Here is a 20,278-nt window from a genome sequence, read left to right on the forward strand (position 1 = left end):
TCGTCAGTGCTCGGTCCCCTGTCAACTGTGCGCCTGGCGCGTTGTGCACGGCCCCTCCTCCCTGTCCAGACCCGCCGCACGCGCACTTGGCTGGTTCCAGGCGTCGGTGGCGGCGAGCATCGCCGGAGTTGGCGGCTTCTGCGGTGGCAGCACCACCCGTGGCGGCCAACAGAATACAGCGCCAGCTCGCAACACCGTTCGGCGCCGCCCAACGCACCCCTGCCCTCCGCGTGGCCTCATGCATGCCAGCACACCCCGCTGCACCGTCGCCGTGGCCTGGCACGCACAGGGCGCGCTCTCTGCCGCCGACGTGTCGCACAGCGTTCCGTTGGGGACAGGCCGTAACCGCCCCTGCCTTGCGGAGTTAGGCACCAGGATGGAGTAAGTGCTCGGTCTAGACGTTGCTCAAGCCCTAAACCAACCGTCCAGCCACTGCGCCGCCATAATCACTCGCCGGACTTATCCCGTTCACGGCAACCGCCTCGGGCCGGCTATAAATAGCGCCCCCGAGCTCGCTCTCGACCCCGCACATCTCCACCACCTCACCAGACCCCGCTCAGCCACTGGAAGAGCCTTGAGGGGCAATTCTTCCCCAACTCCGGCCGCCCCGATCCGCCTCGGCCTCCAACTTGATCCACTCCGATGAGGCCATCCCCGGCGCCCAAACCTCGTCAGTAACCTCCTCGAGCACCCAGTGAGCTAACCCGAGCTTCAATTCGATCCTTGCAGCCCTCCTCGGCGAGATCCATCAACGCCCGAACCACCGTCCGCCGGAGTTGAGGCCGCCGTCGACGTGTTGCTCATCGACGACCAACTCCACCACCCACAGGTGCGGAAGGACACAGTGAACACGTTGGTAACCCCCGATCCTCCTGCCTCGTCGTGGATCGCCGCCGGCGACCACCGCGGCCCTCGGGCGCCAAAACTCTGTTTCCGTTTTCAAACCCGACGGCTGGGTCCTCCCCGTCAGCTTTTTCTTCTTTTTGAAACGTTTTCTGAAAACGCCTTCGGGCAAAATACGTCTTCCCACTGGACTGACGTATTCGAGACTGAAACGTTTTCTGTTTTTATAAAGAAAACCCTGGAAACGTTCTGTTTCATTACAGAAAGGTCCCTGGACAAAAACTCTTATAACTTTTAAGCAGAAAATGATCTTTGATTGATTCTTTTTCTGCCCTCTTTAAATTTTTGTCTAGTTTTTTATCAGATTTATTTGAAAAATATTTGGAATATTTTTTTGTGCACCTCGCGGAAGAATTTTGGAATGGGTAAGGTCATTTTTGAGACAGATTACATAAACTTGAAGAAAACAGTGATCTCTGACGAAAATGACAGGTCGACTTTGGGCACTCTATTCAGAGAAGCAAAGTTCCGCCTTCATCTGGGGTTCATCGAGTACCGAGTTGAGTTTTCTCCTAGAATTTGTAACACTCCAGCGCATGTGCTGGCAGGTCTTGGTACTAGGGAAATTCGTAGTGACCATATTTTGTGGATCACGAATTTTCCCACCGATGTAATCCGTGCAGTGGCTGGCGATTCCGCCGTGACCACAGGTTAATGGAATGCTAGGTGTTCCATGACAAAAAAAAGGCCTGTCACCAGTCACCGTTGGGCTTGATAGGTGATGGACCGATTACGTTACTTATGAGGTGGCAACGCTCGGCGTTTGCCTAAATATGCCGAGTGGCCGATCTAAAATCTCGGCGAATTGGGAAACATAAGGCAGAAAATGATTCCTGTAGTGATTGTATAAATTTTGCCTAGTGTTTTTCATAGCCACTCGGTTTAGGTGTCTGTTTGCTGAGTGTTTTTTTTTTTGCACACTCAGCACAAGTGGACTTTGGTAAGTGTATAAACTTTGTCAAACGTTGTTCATCGGTACTCGGTTTAGGTGGTCGATTGAATGCACTCGTCAAAGAACCATTTTCCCATAGAGATGGCTACTTCCACAAACGACGGTAGGGTTTCTCTTAGCTACTACTATTTTTTTTGAAAAAGGAGGTTAAACCCTGCCCTCTGCATTAATTGATGCATGCAGCGATCTTTATTAATTATTTCACAAAGGTCTGACAAGAATATACATCAATTCACCGAAGCCACCACTCACACTTACAACATGTGGAGTGCTCTCACTCATATCTAAAACCGGTGTCGTCACCGATCCATCCACGTAACGTATTGGGGCCAACAGCCAGTGCAACCTACCTAAAACGCACACCACATGCATACATTTAGAAGCCGCCATCATCATCGGACCGCTGACCCATCTTCAGAGAGAGATCCACATCATCCTTGCCATTTCCAGACATTTGTCGACGCCACACGGCGCCCAACGGTGCCACTGCCCTACGCTCATTCGTCCAGACGTGAAGACTCTGGAAGATCCGTCGTGCGTACCACCTGCCAACCAGGCATGACTTAGCATAGCACCTGTCGGTCAGGCATGACTTGGCAGCTCCATCGAAGCTCCGTGCAAGATGAAGCCGCTCCACCACCTGCCTCTGTCTTCCAGCGCTGCTCCACGAACGATGCTCCCAAAAGAAAAACGACACCATAGTACCACCATCGTCTAATCTGGAAGACCAGATCCTAGGGTTTCACCCGAAGCAGCACAAGTGGGTTGACAACAGCTACACGACGATGCCTTCATCGAGGTAACGACGCAAAACGCCGCCATCGCCCGCCAACGACTCGGTTTTCACCGGTAACTATGTCTTATCGACTCGTAGCTGGGACTAGATGATGAATCTCGAGATCCGACCATCCAGCCGTAGGCCGACCACCTCTGACGGAAGAGATGACCACCATCGCCGGCTGCACCGGTTAGAACAAATCTAACCGGAGGTGCCCCCGATGTGACCACCAGGCCCTCCATGCCGCCGCTGCCAATCCAAAAGCAGATGGCGCGCCGCCGTCGCCGCCGACCGCAGCGCCGCCGCCGCCCGAACAAGGCAGGTCGCCGTTCTCGCAGCCCACGCCGCCTCCGACGCCGCCGCGCCACAGCCATCGCCGTCGCCAACACTGCCACCGCAGCCGCCATTAGGACGCCAGCCAACCGCCACACCGCCGTAGTCCAAATCTGGGCCGTCATGAACCAGATCAGCACCCCCGCAATCTAGATCGGGGTCACACCCTCGAGCCAGGGCGTCCAACGTCATCCTATGACCCGCGAGAGGGAGGAGTGCCTCCGTCGCCACCGCACGCACAGGCTATGCCCGGCGACGATGGAGGGGAGGGAGAGGAAGGAGCGGTGAACTGGCAGCTAGGATTAGAGGCCCTCGGTCGCCCGCGCGGGGTGGGGGGTGGGGGGCTACTAATGTTTTGTTCAACCATGTCTTATGCCATAACTACTACTCCATACGGCGGTGAATTCATTCCCGGACCTTGTACACACCGTCCGTCACATTATAGGAGATGGTCATTTTTAAAGTTATTACCCTTAACAGTAAGGAGAGGTACTACTAGTTTAGAAACCCAACAATGAGCCAGGAGCGGGGTATCGGAAAGACAGGTGGCGGCAGATGCCGTCGGGCGTTAATAGAGGTTTGCAACTGCATACGGAAGTCAAAGTCTATCATTGCAGCTTTGGAATTGGAACATCTCCAAAAAACGAAAAAAAACTTTGCAATTGGAACACGAGTCGGAGTGGGGGTGCAATCGCCGCCGCACGTTGGGATTCTTTTGCTTCAACCAGCACCTTTCGCTCATCAGCAACTCCCAAAACCCGTATGGGTATGAATTCAGACTCATCCTCCTGAGTTCTATGCTTCTATAAATAACTTGGGATCGCCCGGCTCACCCGTTCCGTCTCACATTGTGCCAAGTCGAGCGCTACGAGAGTTCACCAAAAGCGATCAGCCTCGCCGATCGACATGGACGGGCCTCTGTCCGTATGTGATGATCAGCCGCTCGCACTCCTCCGGGTCCGCCGTGCGTCCGGCAGCGAGGAGGACCGCCTCGGCGCACTCCCCGACGACATGCTCCATCTCGTGCTCCGCCGCCTTGACAGCTGGTCCGCGCTAGCCACCTCCGCGCTCTCCAGGCGCTGGGCGCGCCTCCCGCGGGAGCTCCCCGCGCTCGAGTTCAAGGTCCGCGACATCCTGCCCCAGCGATACAATCAGTACCTCCATCGTCGTACTGACGCCGCGAACAGCCGCCAGAAACCATGTTCCATTAAGAAGCTCATCAAGAAGCTCGATCTCGTCCTCAGCCGGTACGAGCGCCGTGGTATGCGTTCGCTGTCCGATTCCCTCGGCGGCTTCCTGCATGCGGGTGACGCTAATCCACGCCGACGCGTGCACAGCGTCAAATTGGAGATCTTCCCCACCCACAATTCTGGTAACTTGAACCGACTCGTTGCCACGGCCGTCGGCGCTGGGGAGTAGAAGACCTTGAGGTCGTCGTCCTCAACCCCGGCGCACGTCACAGAGCGGGCTACAGCTTCCCGCATCATTGCTTTGCTGATCCCAATTTCCCGGGCGACAGCGTCAAGCTGAAGAAGCTAAGGCTAAGCAACTGCCCTCCGCTCTCCGCCGGCCCGGACGCTAACCCGCCATCGCCACGTGCGTTCAGTGTTCTCACCGTGCTCATTCTGCAAGACATGCCTAAGTCGACGGGTGGCCACGTCTACGAGGGCGTCATCCGGGCGTGCCCGGCACTGGAGGTGCTGCACCTCAGGTCATGCGGCTGCCGCGTGAGATCATTCACCGTAGACGCGCCCGGCTCCCGGATCACAGAGCTGCTCATCGAGCTCAGCGGCCGCACGCTCGGGATGATTGACCTGCGTGCGCTGCCGAGGCTCAAGAGGCTGGCGTGCATGGGCGCTCCGCTGGAGCTCAACTTCGGCTCCGTACCGCGCCTCGCCCAGCTCAACCTCACCTACGACGAGGATGCCAACGCCAAGACTCTGGAGTTCGCCTTGTTGGGTGTGCGCACTGCGCAACCTATACCTTCTCACCAGCTTCTTGAGCCGCCTGACGGGCTTAGAGGACCTCGTCCTCCGGTTCACCGGGCCTGAGATGTGGGTTTTACTACCTCTCAACGACATTCCACCGTTAGACAAGCTGAAGAGGCTGCTCGTGGCGGACGTGCCGTCGTCGTGGGACATCACTTGGATCCGTTACCTCCTGGAGGCCGCGCCTTCCCTTGAGACTCTGCACATTCACGTCGCCGACGATGACGACGCTGGGTCCGCGAGAGCGGTGGCGAATAAGCTAATCCCGTGGCCGCCGTCGGAGTTCAAGCACCGGCGACTGCGCGAGGTGGTGGTAAGCGGCTTCGAGGGGACGCCGAGGCAGGTGCACTTCGTGAGGTTCCTCATGCGCGCGTGCACGGAGCTCCGAGACGTCGTGCTCCTCAGACATGGCCATGTACAAGAGAAGGGGCCCTGGGATTGGGAGATTGTGGCTCCGAAGCAGGAGTGGCAATGGATCGAGGAGGAGAGACACGCAGTGATGAGTGAGATCGAGGACGGCACAGATGACATTGCTTGCTGCACATCTCGAATAGTTTTTGGGTGATTTATCCCCACTCATGGAGATTCATTTGCGAGGCTGTGGTTGTGTCGAAGGCAGTGTAAAAAAATTGATTGTGAACTTGTACGTGCATTATGAGCACAGCAGAAATGATGGACAGTATAAGAACCAATCTTGTTTGGACGATAGAGATCAAATTTCAGGTTTAATGCTCTGCCGTGTTGGCGTCTGTGATGATTTTGTCAATCTCAAGACCCACTGATTTAGTCTTTCGAAGGTGTTCATATAAGTCGGATATGCATGTGTGCGTTCATACGGAGAAGTATATGTGTGTGTTTGTGAATGTTTATTGTGTTTCTCAAAAAAAAAAGATGAACAATATCAGTGATTGCATTTTTACTGGGAGCTTATAAAAAGTAAAGAAAAAAAACCCGGAACAAGTCCTTGAGTGAAGGCATTGACCCTGTTCATATCTATCTTCAGGGTGTAATAGATATATAGATTCTTAAGAACTTTTAATAAAATTCAGAGCTACTTTTGAGTTGTAATGATGATTTTTTTTTTCTTTACGAGCGACAGTAGCAGAGTTATTGGGCCGGCCCATGGGAACGATCCCTGTGAAGCCGAAACCCATACAAACTCGGCTTCGTCCAGCAAGCCGAAACCCATACAAACTCGGCTTCGTCCAGCAAGCCGAAACCCATAGGAACTCGGACACGTCATCTTTTTCATCGAGTTCTATGCTCCCTCCCGCACGATATAACCTCACGCGCATTGTTCCATCTCACATTGTCTCAAGTGGCCGATCGAGCGCCACGAGTTCACCAAGTGAGTAGTCTCGCCGGTCGAGATGGCCGCGCCGCTATCCGTATTTGATCATCAGCCAGTCCGCGACCGCCAGCGCCACCGCGCGGCCCGCGGCGAGGACCGCCTAGGCTCACTCCCGGACGACATGATTCACCTTGTGCTCCGCCGCCTCGACACCCGGTCCGCCCTGGCCACCGCCACGCTCTCCAGGCGCTGGGCGCGACTCCCGCGCGAACTCCCCGTGCTCGACTTCAAGGTTCGCGACGTCCTCCCGGAGCGCTACCGCCGGTACCTCCGTCGCCGTGCCGACGTTGCGAACCGCTGCGGAAGCAGCGGAACCTCAATCTTCAAGATACAGAAGCTCGACCTCCTCCTTGGCCGGTACGAGCGCCGCGGTATGCGCTCGCTGGCCGCCTCCCTCGCCGGTTTCCTCGACGCGGACGATAACATCGAGCCGCACCGGCGTGTGCAAAGGGTGAGCCTCGAGATCTTCCCCACCCACCACACTGGAAGCTGGAACCGCCTCGTTGCCACCGCTATCGGCCGATGGGGAGTAGAGGACCTCGAGGTCATCATCCTCAACCCCGACGAACGCCACGGCGCCGCGAGCTACAGCTTTCCCCACCGCTACTTAGACGCCCATCTCGCCGACGACGGCAAAGTGATGCTCAAAAGCCTAAAGCTCAGCAACTGCGCCCCGCACGCCTTCGGGTTGGACGCGAACCTGCCGCCTTCGTGCGCCTTCAGCGCCCTCGCCATGCTCGTCTTGCAAGACATGCCGATGTCGACGCCCCGTCGTGTCTACGAAGGCGTCATCTCGGCGTGCCCGGCGCTGGAGGTGCTGCATCTCAGGTCCTGCGGCTGCCACCGGAGGTGCCTCGTCGTAGACGCGCCCGGCTCACGGATCACGGAGCTGCTCGTCGAACTCACCGGCGACACGCTCGGGATGATCGACCTGCGCGCCCTGCCGAGGCTCGAGAGGCTGACGTGCATGGGCGCTCCCCTCCAGCTCAAGTTCGGCTCCGTGCCGCGCTTGGCGCGCCTCAACCTCGCCTACGACGAGGACGCCAGCACCATAGCTCCCGGTGCCCGGAGCATGTACACCCTCTCCAAGTTCCTGGACCTCCCAAGCCTAGAGGACCTCGTCATCCGGTTCACTGGGCCCCAGATGTGGGTCACGCCGAGCCGCAGCGCGCCGCAGTTGGGCAAGCTCAAGAGGCTGCGCGTGGCGGACATGGCGCCGTCGTGGGACATCACGTGGACGCGCTACCTGCTGGAGGCCGCGCCTTTCCTGGAGACGCTGCACATTCATGTCGCCGTTGACGACGACGACGCGGGTTCCGGGGGAGCGGTGGCCAGCAAGCTGATCCGGTGGTCGCCGTCGTCGTCGTTGGAGTTCAAGCACCGGCGTCTCGGCGAGGTGGTAGTGTGGGGCTTCAAGGGCACGTGGAGGCAGGTGCACTTCGTGAGGTTCCTCAGGCGCGCGTGCACGGCCCTCCGAGACGTCGTGCTGCTCAGGAATGGCCGTGTACGAGAGAAGGGGTTGTTGGACTGGGAGACTGTGGCTGCGAAGCATGAGTACCAATGGATTGAGGTGGAGAGACGCTCAGTGATGAGAAAGATCGAGGGGGCTGATGCCATTGCTTGCTGCACATCTCGAATAGTTTTGAGGTGATTTTTCCCCAGCAATGGATAATCGTTTGCGAGGTTGTGCTTGTGTGTCAAAACCACTGTTAAAAAGGATTTGTGAACCTGTACGTGTATAGATCTGAACAATATAGTGACTGCGTTCAAGTTCCATTATTTACACGCTGTAGAAAGGATAAACCCTTGCCCATGTACTCGGCTGCGGCTCCTCCGTGTCGAATATTTCATTCAGGATTTGATTGACCCTGATCTTATGTCCTGGTAACATCTCCTGTTATGGGTGGATTCGATTAGTCTCACGCAAAGACGGGATTTGTTCCATTGGTATCTCACTATATTTTTTCTCGAATATGCATGAGTGTGCACGGAGTATTAAAGAAGAAAAGGCAAAGAGTGCCTCTACCAAAGTTTACATTGTTACCGGTACAAACTAGTCTTCACCACTTACCCACCTCTCTACCCTACGGAAAAAGGGAGTTACATGCCCTTTTAGTAGCCCAGCCGATACCCAAACTAAGCCCTCGCTATGAATCTTGTTTAGCAACTGGAAGACCGACGGTCTCGCACCATCAAACACTATTGCATTCCGATGCTTCCACAACTCCCACCACACAAGAGCGAAGGTGGTCCGTAGATCCTTTGTACTCACCTCATCTAATCCACGCTTGTCAATGGCCAATTGTACCAGCGAATCATGTGCAGTTGGAATCCAAGCCGGAGAGCCCAGCGCTGCACAAATGGCCGCCCAGATTGTTATAGTGAACACACATGTGAGCATGAGATGGTTGATCGTTTCGTCCTCCTGATCGCAGAAAGGGCATGCGGCTTGATATGGCAGGCCTCGTCGTGCAAGACGATCCGAGGTCCAGCATCGGTCTTTCATGGCCAACCAAATAAAGAACCTACATTGCAAGGGAGCGCGCGACTTCCATGTCAAGTCTGCCGTTGGGATTACCTCTCTTCCCCAGAATGCTGCCGCATACGCTGATTTCACCGAGAACCAGCCGTTTTCCTCCCACGACCACTTAATCACGTCAGGCACATCGTCTTCAGCTGGTTCCCAAGTGCTAACCATCTCCCAAAAGTGTGAGGAATTCATGCAAAGTATCCATGCCCAAGTTTGGGGTGAAATCCATCGCCCAAGATCCGCTCTCCACGGCCGAGCAAACCAACCTCGTCCTTCGTATTCTCGGCGGGACCAAGTCGTACACACGCGGTGCCACCTCCTGCACTCTCCTGCCATCCAACCACCGATCCTCCCAAAAGAGCGTTGTGCGGCCTGACTGCGCGGTACTCCTCATAGCTGCCTAGCATAGAAGCCTTGCCTCCTCTGTGACCGGTATTCGAAATTCGCTCCATGGTCTCGTCTCATCCGTTCTCTGTAGCCATGGCCAATGAGCCTGCATGGCCACGTTCATCCACCGTAGATTCGGCAGTCCCAGTCCACCAGCCCACTTGGGTGAGCAAACCATGTCCCAAGCAATGGCACAGTTGCCTCCATTAGCTTCCGCTCGCCTACACCACAAGAACCCTCTGCAGATTTTGTTCATGGCAGCAATAGTTTTCATCGGGAGGTCTAGCGCCATCATAGCGTGAATGGGCATGGCGCATAACACGGACTGAACCAAAGTTAGCCGGCCACTCTTTGGCATTAAAGATGCCTTCCATTTTGGCAGCATGTTTGCCATATGATCCACCAAGTATTGCAACTGCGCTGCAGATAGCTTCCTTAGCGAAAGCGGTAGCCCAAGATATTTGATAGGGAACACTCCCAACGGGAAGTCAAGCTCGGTGCATGCAATGGATACCTCCTTGTCAGTGCACCTGATAGGTAGGGCCGCAGACTTGTGCAAGTTAATCCTGAGCCCAACTGCCTCGCCGAACATCTCGAACAAAAATTTGCAAACACGGAGATCCCGTGGATTGGGTTTGACAAACAGAACCACATCATCCACGAAGATGGATAGGCGCTTCCTCATCCCTACTCGCGCAAGAGGTGTAAGGACCTCGGCTCATAGCCAGCTCAAACATCTTTTGCAGGGGCTCCATAATTAGGATGAAAAGCATCGGTGAGATGGGGTCACCCTGCCGCAATCCTTTACAATTGTAGATCGTGTCGCCTGGGTCGCCATTGACCATGATCTTAGTTGTTGAAGTTGCAAGGATCCCACAAATCCATGCTCTCCATCTCGGCCCAAATCCCATTTGTTCCAACACCTCGAGAAGGAAGGGCCACTTCACCGAGTCAAACGCTTTAGAGATGTCGAGCTTGAGCAGAATAGAAGAGCTCTTGAGAGCGTGCAGTCTCCGCGCCATGCTTTGCACAAGAATGAAGTTGTCATGCAAAGACCTTCCTTTCACAAACGCGCTTTGGTGGTTGCGAACTAGAATGGGTAGCTCCTCGACCAAACGACAGGCGAGCACTTTCTCAAAAATCTTGATAGCCCCGTGCACAAGGCTTATCGGCCGAAAATCTCGCACTTCCAGTGCTCCTTCCTTCTTCGGCAAGAGGGAAACAAGGGCTTTGTTGATGGCGGCTAAACCCCTCATGTCGCCCTTGTAGAAACACTCCATTGCTTTCATGAAATCGTCTTCTATAATGCTCCAACACCCGGCGTAGAACCTGCCAGTAAACCCGTCCGGCCCCGGGGCCTTGTCCAGTGGCATGCTCTTGATTACCTTCTCCACTTCCTCCGCGGTAAACGGCTGCTCGAGATGCGATAGGTCGTACCGTGGGAGCTCAAGGATACCTAGGTTGATGGTATAGTTTCTAGCTTCCGAGGTGCCAAACGCTGCACCAAAATATGCATCAACTGCCGACGCTACTTCCTCCTGCCCGGTATAGAGGTTTCCGTTATGCTTCACCACACGCAAGGTGTTCTTCCGCTGCCGGTGGCTAGCCTGTTGGTGAAAGAGCCTAGTATTGCCATCTCCCTCATGCAGCTGAAGTAACCGAGACCTTTGCCTCGCAATAGTCCTCTCCAAGGAGCTCAGACCGAGTAGCTTTTTCTTCAGGCACATTCTTAGTTCCCGCTCGGCATCAGAGAAGGTTCTCATTTCCATAGTTGTGTCCAACTTCTTAATAACCTCAAGAGCAATAGCAGTTTGCAGTTTCACGTTCCCAATCCACCTGGCACTCCACCTTTGGAGGCTCACCGCAGTAGCTTTTAGTTTGTTTTGAAGCGTGAGATAGTCGTTAGAAGCCACCGGAGTTGAGGTCCAGGCAAGTTTAACTACATCCATGAACCCTTCCGCTCTGGTCCAGAACGATTCAAATTTGAACCGGCTTTTCGAACTGATGCAAGTATTCATGTCTAGCACCAACGGGCAGTGGTCGGAAATAGCTGTACCCAGGGCTGAAAGAAAACAGGTTGGGTACGCCAGATCCCATTCATTCGACACGAAAACGTGGTCGATTTTCTCCAAAGTGGCAATTCTCCTTTCGTTCGACCACGTGTATCTTCTTCCATTCAGGTAGATCTCCTTTAGCTCGAGGGAGTTGAGCTTGGAGTGAAACCTTCCCAACATCCGGCGATTGATCAAGGCATTGTTCTTGTCCTCCTCGCTAGCAATGAGATTGAAGTCCCCGGCCACAAGCCAAGGCCCCGCGTGCAAGTCTCTAATATCCACCAAATCTTGGAGGAATTCCACCTTGTCGGACTCCTCGTGCGGGCCATAGACACAAGTGAGCCACCATGGTTGCTCATCATCGGGACACTTAGTCGGAGCCGTTAAGGTATGGTTGGTACGGTGCGGGTTAGAGAGTTGAACCGAAGTGGCATCCCATGCCACCAAGATCCCACCACGCGTACCTAACGCAGGAAGGTAGAAAAAGTTTTCAAATTTAGCCCCGAGGCATTGTCTTACAACATTCACGGATACGTCATGAAGTTTTGTCTCTTGAAGACACACGATGGCCGGGCTGGCCGCCGTGACCACCTGGAAGACAGTGTTTCGCTGGGCCGAAGTGTTTAGCCCGCGAACGTTCCACACTAACATTCTCAACTGTTGAGTATTCATGACAAAGGCCTACCAAACCACCCACGCGTTCCTCAGCACACTGCTGCCTCCTCTAGGGGCACCGGCGGCGACTCCCAACCAAATAGCGCCAGGATTGCGACAATGTGGGCATCCGAAAGCGGCCGAGAGAACAACTCCACATACATCTTTAGGGCATCCTCCGAAATCACTTCACCTTCATGCGCCAAACACAATTTGCGGATGAGAACTTGTTGTTGCTTTGATGCACCGTGTTTGGCTAGTCTCGCACTCCTCCTTGGTGTCCCCTCCACTATCCTCTTCTTTCTCTGGTTGCGTTCTTGCACCGCGACAGGCCGACTTGATGGTAATGGCAACAACGGAGAAAGGGAAACACACATGTCAGCCCGCATCCTCTCTATGTCACCATGCTGCAGTGCGTCCATATCACCGCAGGTCGCTGAGTCCGGCACCAGTTCCACCCCAGAATCAAGGGTTGGCGTGGGTGCAACATCAGGTTCCAGCTGCGCACTACGTACGTTGCGTACGTTGCATGTTGCATGGGTGCAACTGCTCACCGATAGGCAACCTGGAAGGTCTGCAAGGCCTCCACCTGTCTATACCATCCAATCCTGCATGCGCTGTCCCCTGGTTCGTGGGGCAAAGATTTCAGCTCTTCCTAGGATGCCGTTGCAAGGCTGTCGCTGTCCCTGTCCACACCGCTTGGTCCAATCAAGGAGATTTGGCAGGAGCCAATCAGAACGGAGTTTAGGCCTTGACCACTCCTAGCATTCTCCAGTTCCCTAGGCCGGACCCTCGCATGCCCACCATCAGAATTGCCGGCATGCGCCCACCTCATCAGCTGCACCGAGGCAGGGGAGACGGGCTGTATCTCTGTGTGATCAGTTCGAATCATGATCGCAGCGGGCCCTACCTGCTCTGCATGGCCAACGGGCGACCAGGACTGCTCGACGATTGGCTGCCGAAAAGCCGAATCCTCCGTCCCCACATCCTGACCCAAGCGGATCCCTGTGACGGCAGCCACGCGGCTGGTGCTGACCGGCTTGGCGACCGAACCCAGGGCGACACGAACCTGCCACTCGGCCGGTGGCGGCGCCGCCGTCGACGACCCAACAGAGCTAGCCGAAGCATTACCGACGCCGCCAACGCCCCTCGCGGGTCTGCCCGCGTCTCCACCGGGCGACGCATCATCACTGCCGAAAGAGGGCGATGGCGATGGCGGTGGCGGCCAAAGTATAACACCCACTGGATTGACTGTCGTGCCAAAATCGGACACCAAGTACCAAGTATAGCACATCCTAATTTTGCTTTCTGAAAAGTCTGCCTAGCGCTCCGCTCCCCTGCCTAGCACTTCGCGCCGGCCGCCACCTGTTGGGGAACGTAGTAATTTCAAAAAAAATCCTACGCAGACGCAAGATCATGGTGTTGCATAGCAACGAGATGGGAGAGTGTTGTCTACGTACCCTCGTAGACCGAAGCGGAAGCGTTGATGCAACATAGAGGAAGTAGTCGTACGTCTTCCCGGTCCAACCGATCCAAGCACCGTTACTTCTGCTTCCAGTGACCAGTCCCTTTGCAGTAGAAGCACTTAGTCTCAGGCTTAGGACCAGACTTGGGCTTCTTCACTTGAGCAGAAACTTGCTTGCTATTCTTCTTGAAGTTCCCCTTCTTCCCTTTGCCCTTTTTTTGAAACTAGTGGTCTTGTTAACCATCACCACTTGATGTTTTTCTTGATTTCTACCTTCATCGATTACAGCATCACGAAGAGCTTGGGAATTGTTTCCGTTATCCCTTGTATATTATAGTTCATCACGAAGTTCTACTAACTTGGTGATGGTGACTAGAGAATTCTGTCAATCACTATTTTATCTAGAAGATTAACTCCCACTTGATTCAAGTGATTGTAGTACCCAGACAATCTGAGCACATGCTCACTGCTTGAGCTATTCTCCTCCATCTTTTAGCTATAGAACTTGTTGGAGACTTCATATTTCTCAACTCGGGTATTTGCTTGAAATATTAACTTCAACTCCTGGAACATCTCATATGGTCCATGATGTTCAAAACGTCTTTGAAGTCCCGATTCTAAGACGTTAAGCATGGTGCACTAAACTATCAAGTAGTCATCATATTGAGCTAGCCAAACGTTCATAACGTCTGCATCTGCTCCTGCAATAGGTCTGTCACCTAGCGGTGCATCAAGGACATAATTCTTCTGTGCAGCAATGAGGATAAACCTCAGATCACGGATCCAATCCGCATCATTGCTACTAACATCTTTCAACACAATTTTTCTCTAGGAACATATCAAAATAAACATATGAAAGCAACAACGCGAGCTATTGATCTACAACATAGATATGCTAATACTACCAGGACTAAGTTCATGATAAATTAAAGTTCAATTAATCATATTACTTAAGAACTCCCACTTAGATAGACATCCCTCTAATCCTCTAAGTGATCACGTGATCCAAATCAACTAAACCATAACCGATCATCACGTGAAATGGAGTAGCTTTCAATGGTGAACATCACTATGTTGATCATATCTACTATATGATTCACACTCGACCTTTCGGTCTCAGTGTTCCGAGGCCATATCTGCATATGCTAGGCTCGTTAAGTTTAACCTGAGTATTCTGCGTGTGCCAAACTGGCTTGCACCCGTTGTAGATGGACGTAGAGCTTATCACACCCGATCATCATGTGGTGTCTGGGCATGACGAACTTTGGCAACGATGCATACTCAGGGAGAACACTTTTATCTTGAAATTTAGTGAGGAATCATCTTATAATGCTACCGTCAATCAAAGCGAGATAAGATGCATAAAAGATAAACATCACATGCAATCAAAATATGTGACATGATATGGCCATCATCATCTTGTGCCTTTGATCTCCATCTCCAAAGCATCATCATGATTTCCATTGTCACCGGCATGACACCATGATCTTCATCATCTTGATCTATATCAATATGTCGTCCCATGGTCGTCTCGCCAACTATTGCTCTTGCAACTATTGCTATCGCATAGCGATAAAGTAAAGCAATTATTTGGCGCTTGCATCTTATGCAATAAAGAGACAACCATAAGGCTTTTGCCAGTTGCCGATAACTTCAACAAAACATGATCATCTCATACAACAACTTATATCTCATCACGTTTTGACCATATCACATCAGAACATGCCCTGCAAAAACAAGTTAGACGTCCTCTACTTTGTTGTTGCAAGTTTTACGTGGCTGCTACGGGCTTAAGCAAGAACCAATCTTACCTACGCATCAAAACCACAACGATAGTTTGTCAAGTTGGTGTTGTTTTAACCTTCGCAAGGACCGGGCATAGCCACACTCGGTTCAACTAAAGTTGGAGAAACTGACACCCGCCAGCCACCTGTGTGCAAAGCACGGCGGTAGAACCAGTCTCGCGTAAGCGTACGCGTAATGTCGGTCCGGGCCGCTTCATCCAACAATATCGCCGAACCAAAGTATGACATGCTGGTAAGCAGTATGACTTATATCGCCCACAACTCACTTCTGTTCTACTCGTGCATATAACATCAAACCATAAAAACCTAGGCTCGGATGCCACTGTTGGGGAACGTAGTAATTTCAAAAAAATTCCTACGCACATGCAAGATCATGGTGATGCATAGCAACGAGATGGGAGAGTGTTGTCTACGTACCCTCGTAGACCGAAGAGGAAGCGTTGATGCAACGTAGAGGAAGTAGTCGTACGTCTTCCCGGTCCAACCGATCCAAGCACCGTTACTCCGGTACCTCCGAGTTCTTGGCACACGTTCAGCTCGATGACGCTCCCCGGGCTCCGATCCAGCAAAGCTTCAGGGAGGAGTTCCGTCAGCACGACGGCGTGGTGACGATCTTGATGTTCAACCGTCGCAGGGCTTCGCCTAAGCACTGCTACAATATGACCGAGGTGAAATATGGTGGAGGGGGGCACCGCACACGGCTAAGGAACGATCACGAAGATCAACTTGTGTGTCTATGGGGTGCCCCCTGCCCCCGTATATAAAAGAGTGGAGGAGGGGAGGGTCGGCCCTCTCTATGGCGCGCCCTAGGGGAGTCCTACTCCCACCGGGAGTAGGATTCCCCCTTTCCTAGTCCAACTAGGAGTCCTTCCATGTAGTAGGAGTAGGAGACAAGGAAGGGGAAGGGAGAAGGGAAGGAAGGAGGGGGCGCAGCCCCTCCCCCTAGTCCAATTCGGACTAGGCCTTGGGGGGGGGGCCTGCCCTAGGCAGCCCCTCTCTCTTTCCCGTATGGCCCAATAAGGCCCAATACTCCCCCCCCGTATTCCCGTAACTCCCCGGTACTCCGAAAAATACCCGAATCACTCGGAACCTTTCCGATGTCCGAATATAGTCGATATCGATCTTTACGTCTCGACCATTTCGAGACTCCTCGTCATGTCCCCGATCTCATCCGGGACTCCGAACTCCTTCGGTACATCAAAACTCATAAACTCATAATATAACTGTCATCGAAACCTTAAGCGTGCGGATCCTACGGTTCGAGAACAATGTAGACATGACCGAGACACGTCTCCGGTCAATAACCAATGGCGGGACCTGGATGCCCATATTGGCTCCTACATATTCTACGAAGATCTTTATCGGTCAGACCGCATAACAACATACGTTGTTCCCTTTGTCATCGGTATGTTACTTGCCTCAGATTCGATCGTCGGTATCCAATACCTAGTTCAATCTCGTTACCGGCAAGTCTCTTTACTCGTTCCGTAATACATCATCCCGCAACTAACTCATTAGTTGCAATGCTTGCAAGGCTTAAGTGATGTGCATTACCGAGAGGGCCTAGAGATACCTCTCCGATATTCGGAGTGACAAATCCTAATCTCGAAATACGCCAACCCAACATGTACCTTTAGAGACACCTGTAGAGCTCCTTTATAATCACCCAGTTACGTTGTGACGTTTGATAGCACACAAAGTGTTCCTCCAGTAAATGGGAGTTGCATAATCTCATAGTCATAGGAACATGTATAAGTCATGAAGAAAGCAATAGCAACATACTAAACGATCGGGTGCTAAGCTAATGGAATGGGTCATGTCAATCAGATCATTCAACTAATGATGTGATCCCGTTAATCAAATAACAACTCTTTGTCCATGGTTAGGAAACATAACCATCTTTGATTAACGAGCTAGTCAAGTAGAGGCATACTAGTGACACTCTATTTGTCTATGTATTCACATATGTATTATGTTTCCGGTTAATACAATTCTAACATGAATAATAAACATTTATCATGATATAAGGAAATAAATAATAACTTTATTATTGCCTCTAGGGCATATTTCCTTCACCACCATAGCGCCGTCCCCGCTCCGGCAGCGGCGCCCCCTCCTCCTCCTCCTCCAGCCATGGCTTCTCGAGTCTCCCTCTCGGGCTCGCTCTCGTCCGGATCTGGGTTCTCTTCCCCATCCCCTGCTGCTCCGCCAGCGCGGTCCCCTTCCCCTCCCCCGCCGCCCCCCGTTAGGATCCTCCCCCGTCCTCCTCGGCGAGGCCGCGCCCCCTCCTCCGCTCCATCGTGGTGCCGCCCGTCCTGGGCACGACCTTTGGCCCCATCGTCTAGGGCGGGGCGGCTGGCCCGTCCCGCGCCCCTGCGTCGCGGCCCGTGGAGGAGCTATGGCATACCAAGGTGAGTCGACGCCCGCGCGCGCCTCCTAGGCGGGCCTGGCGGCAAAGGCGTCACCTTCCGGCCGGCCGGGCCCGTGTGTTTCCGGCCCCTCGTCCTCATCCTTCCTCACGGCTTCCGGCGGAGCTCCATGGGTGCTGCTACAACTGTGGGAACGATGGTCACATCTTGGTGGATTGCCCCAACCCACCCTTCTGCGTGCGTTGTCGTGGTGTCGGCCACATCTCGCGTGGATGCACCAGGCCGCGTAGCCCCTCCCCGGTCGACCAGCCTGCGCTGTCGCCTGCCCTGCGGCGTCGCGTGGGGGAGGCGGATCCCTCGTCGCCGCGGCGCTCGGATGCCTCGCTGTCTCTGCCACCGCCGCCTGGCCCCCCTCCTCCGGGCGATGTTCGGCTCTGGTCTGATGTGGTGCGTGAGCCTTCTCGGGGTACGGTGTCGGGCCTGGGTGGTGCTTCGCGGCCGGCCGCTCCTGGGGCTGGAGGGCCGGAGTTCTCGGTGCCTTTCGACCAGCGGGCCCTTGGCGTTCCGATGGCGGTGGATGAGCGCGACGATCTGGTGGAGGCCTACTTCCTTGAGGCGGCCGACGACACCCGGCAGATGAAGGCTGAGCTCGCCCGCGCGGTCCTGGTCACGGTGACTGACCACCGGCCTGCGGTGGATCTGGCGTCGGCGGCGGAGGCCCTGCACGCTGAGTTTGACCTCGGTCCGGCGGACATGTACATCCGGGCTTTCTTGCCCGACGACTTCCTTGTGCTCTGCAGGGAAGGGGCGACCCGGGATAGGATGGTTCGTGCTGGCCGCGCTAGTTCTTCGTGGTTCAAGCTTAACTTGCGGCCGTGGAACAGGCAGGCGCAGGCCACGGCGGCAGCGTTGCCTTTTCTGGTGCCGATCGCCCTGCGCGGAGTTCCGGCGCACGCGTGGAACCAAAGGACGGCGACTGTGATCTTGTGCGGCCTTGGGTATGTCGTGGGGGTGGATGATAGCACTGCTCGGCGCCTGGACATGGCGGATTTCCGAGTTTGGTTGCGTACTGACCGGCCTCGCCGGATCCCGCGCCGCCGGCTACTCCTCATCGACGAGCCAAGGCGGAACCTTTGGGCGGAGGATGTTGGTCAGCAGGTGGTCTCTGGTCAGTGTACTAACACGTTGTGGTACCCGATCGATATATCGGTCCTCGCTGAGCCGGTGCTGGTTGACGATGGCGCTGCGGGCGTTCGCCTCCCTCCATCTCACTATATTTGGATCCTTCACCGTTGGCTCTATATATCATATTATTATGAACTTATAGATTTCAGAGGACAACAGTAAACAAATTTACAGGTCGAAGATATCATTAAAAGCTAAGATCTTCACGTGTAGGGTGGAGCCATGACATGGGTGTACATTTGTACACCCATTATTTGGTGAAGAAGAGCTCATAAATCTACATTAATGCTATAATTAATTAGTTAGAACACTAAACTTTAAATTATGTACATCCAAATTAAAATTTCTGCCTCCATCATTGTTTATGTGTTATTTTTTAAGAGGAGTTGTACTTATCAAAGACAACATCGCTCGCTAACTCATAAGGAAGTAAGATGTATAGTTTATTTTCTCATGACAAGACAATCAAACATCTCTTCTATCAGTGCAAGTTTGTTTGTCTGGCGTGGTCAGTCATCCAAATAACGATCAATTTTTGTTTCCTCGCAAGTTTTGCTAATATTCACTGACTAGATGGAGGACCAAATAGGTTTAGAACACCAATAAGAGCATATACAGTCGGACTTGGTAAATTCGACCTCTCAAACGCCCGCAGACGCGGGCCGGTGCGTCCGCGGACAGTGAACGGTCACGCCTCAAAAAATGCATTCCACATTCGGATACCTTAAATAAGAAACCTCAAATCCATATTATTACATGCAACGTCAACCTAATCTAAGCGGAGCTCGTCCGGTTCCGCTCCCCGCTTGCCCGGCTCCGCCCTGGCTATGTCCGGCGGCCGGCTGCGCTCCTCAGAGTGTTGGTCCGGTCGTCGGCAAGGTAGAGTAGGGCATGGGACACAAGCCGGCTCATGGGACTCAAGGCGTCGCCGTCTCCCATGCCCCACTCTTCCTTGTAGAAGCCCGGAACCCGAACGGTGCCGGTGGACGTCAGATCGATGACGGATCCATCCGGGGACGAGCCGTCGACGTCCACCACGATGCGGTTGTGTCGCCCGAACTGATGCCCCATACAGGGCGCTGGAGAATGCGACTCCGCCTCGCTGACGTCCGCCGCCGCGAGGGTTGCCGCCGCCTCCCGCGCCCGGTGCCTTGCACGGCGGGCACGCCGTGCCATGGCCTCGTGGGAAGATGGGCGTCCCGAATATCGGCGTGCCAACGGAGGAGTTGCGCGTCCGCCAGTGCGTTCGGACGCCAAACGGACCGCACGGCCTCCGGCGAGGCAGCTACGGCTAGCCTAGTGCCGGATCCATGCGCCATTTGGGCGGACGCAATGGGTTCCTGACGGATGGAGTCCGAGCGCAGCCGTGCACAGGCCTCCTCTCGGGCGCGTCGTAGCGCAAGCCGGACGGCCATCTCCTCCTCAGGGCCGCATGGGATGAGCTCGGTGTCGATGGATCTGGAGGTGAAGGACTCGGATCCACTGCCTGCCCTACCGAAGACGGCCGGAAGAATCCGGAGACAA

The sequence above is a fragment of the Triticum dicoccoides genome, chromosome 5A (genome assembly GCF_002162155.2).
Source record: "Triticum dicoccoides isolate Atlit2015 ecotype Zavitan chromosome 5A, WEW_v2.0, whole genome shotgun sequence".
In the NCBI taxonomy this organism is placed as follows: Eukaryota; Viridiplantae; Streptophyta; class Magnoliopsida; order Poales; family Poaceae; genus Triticum; species Triticum dicoccoides.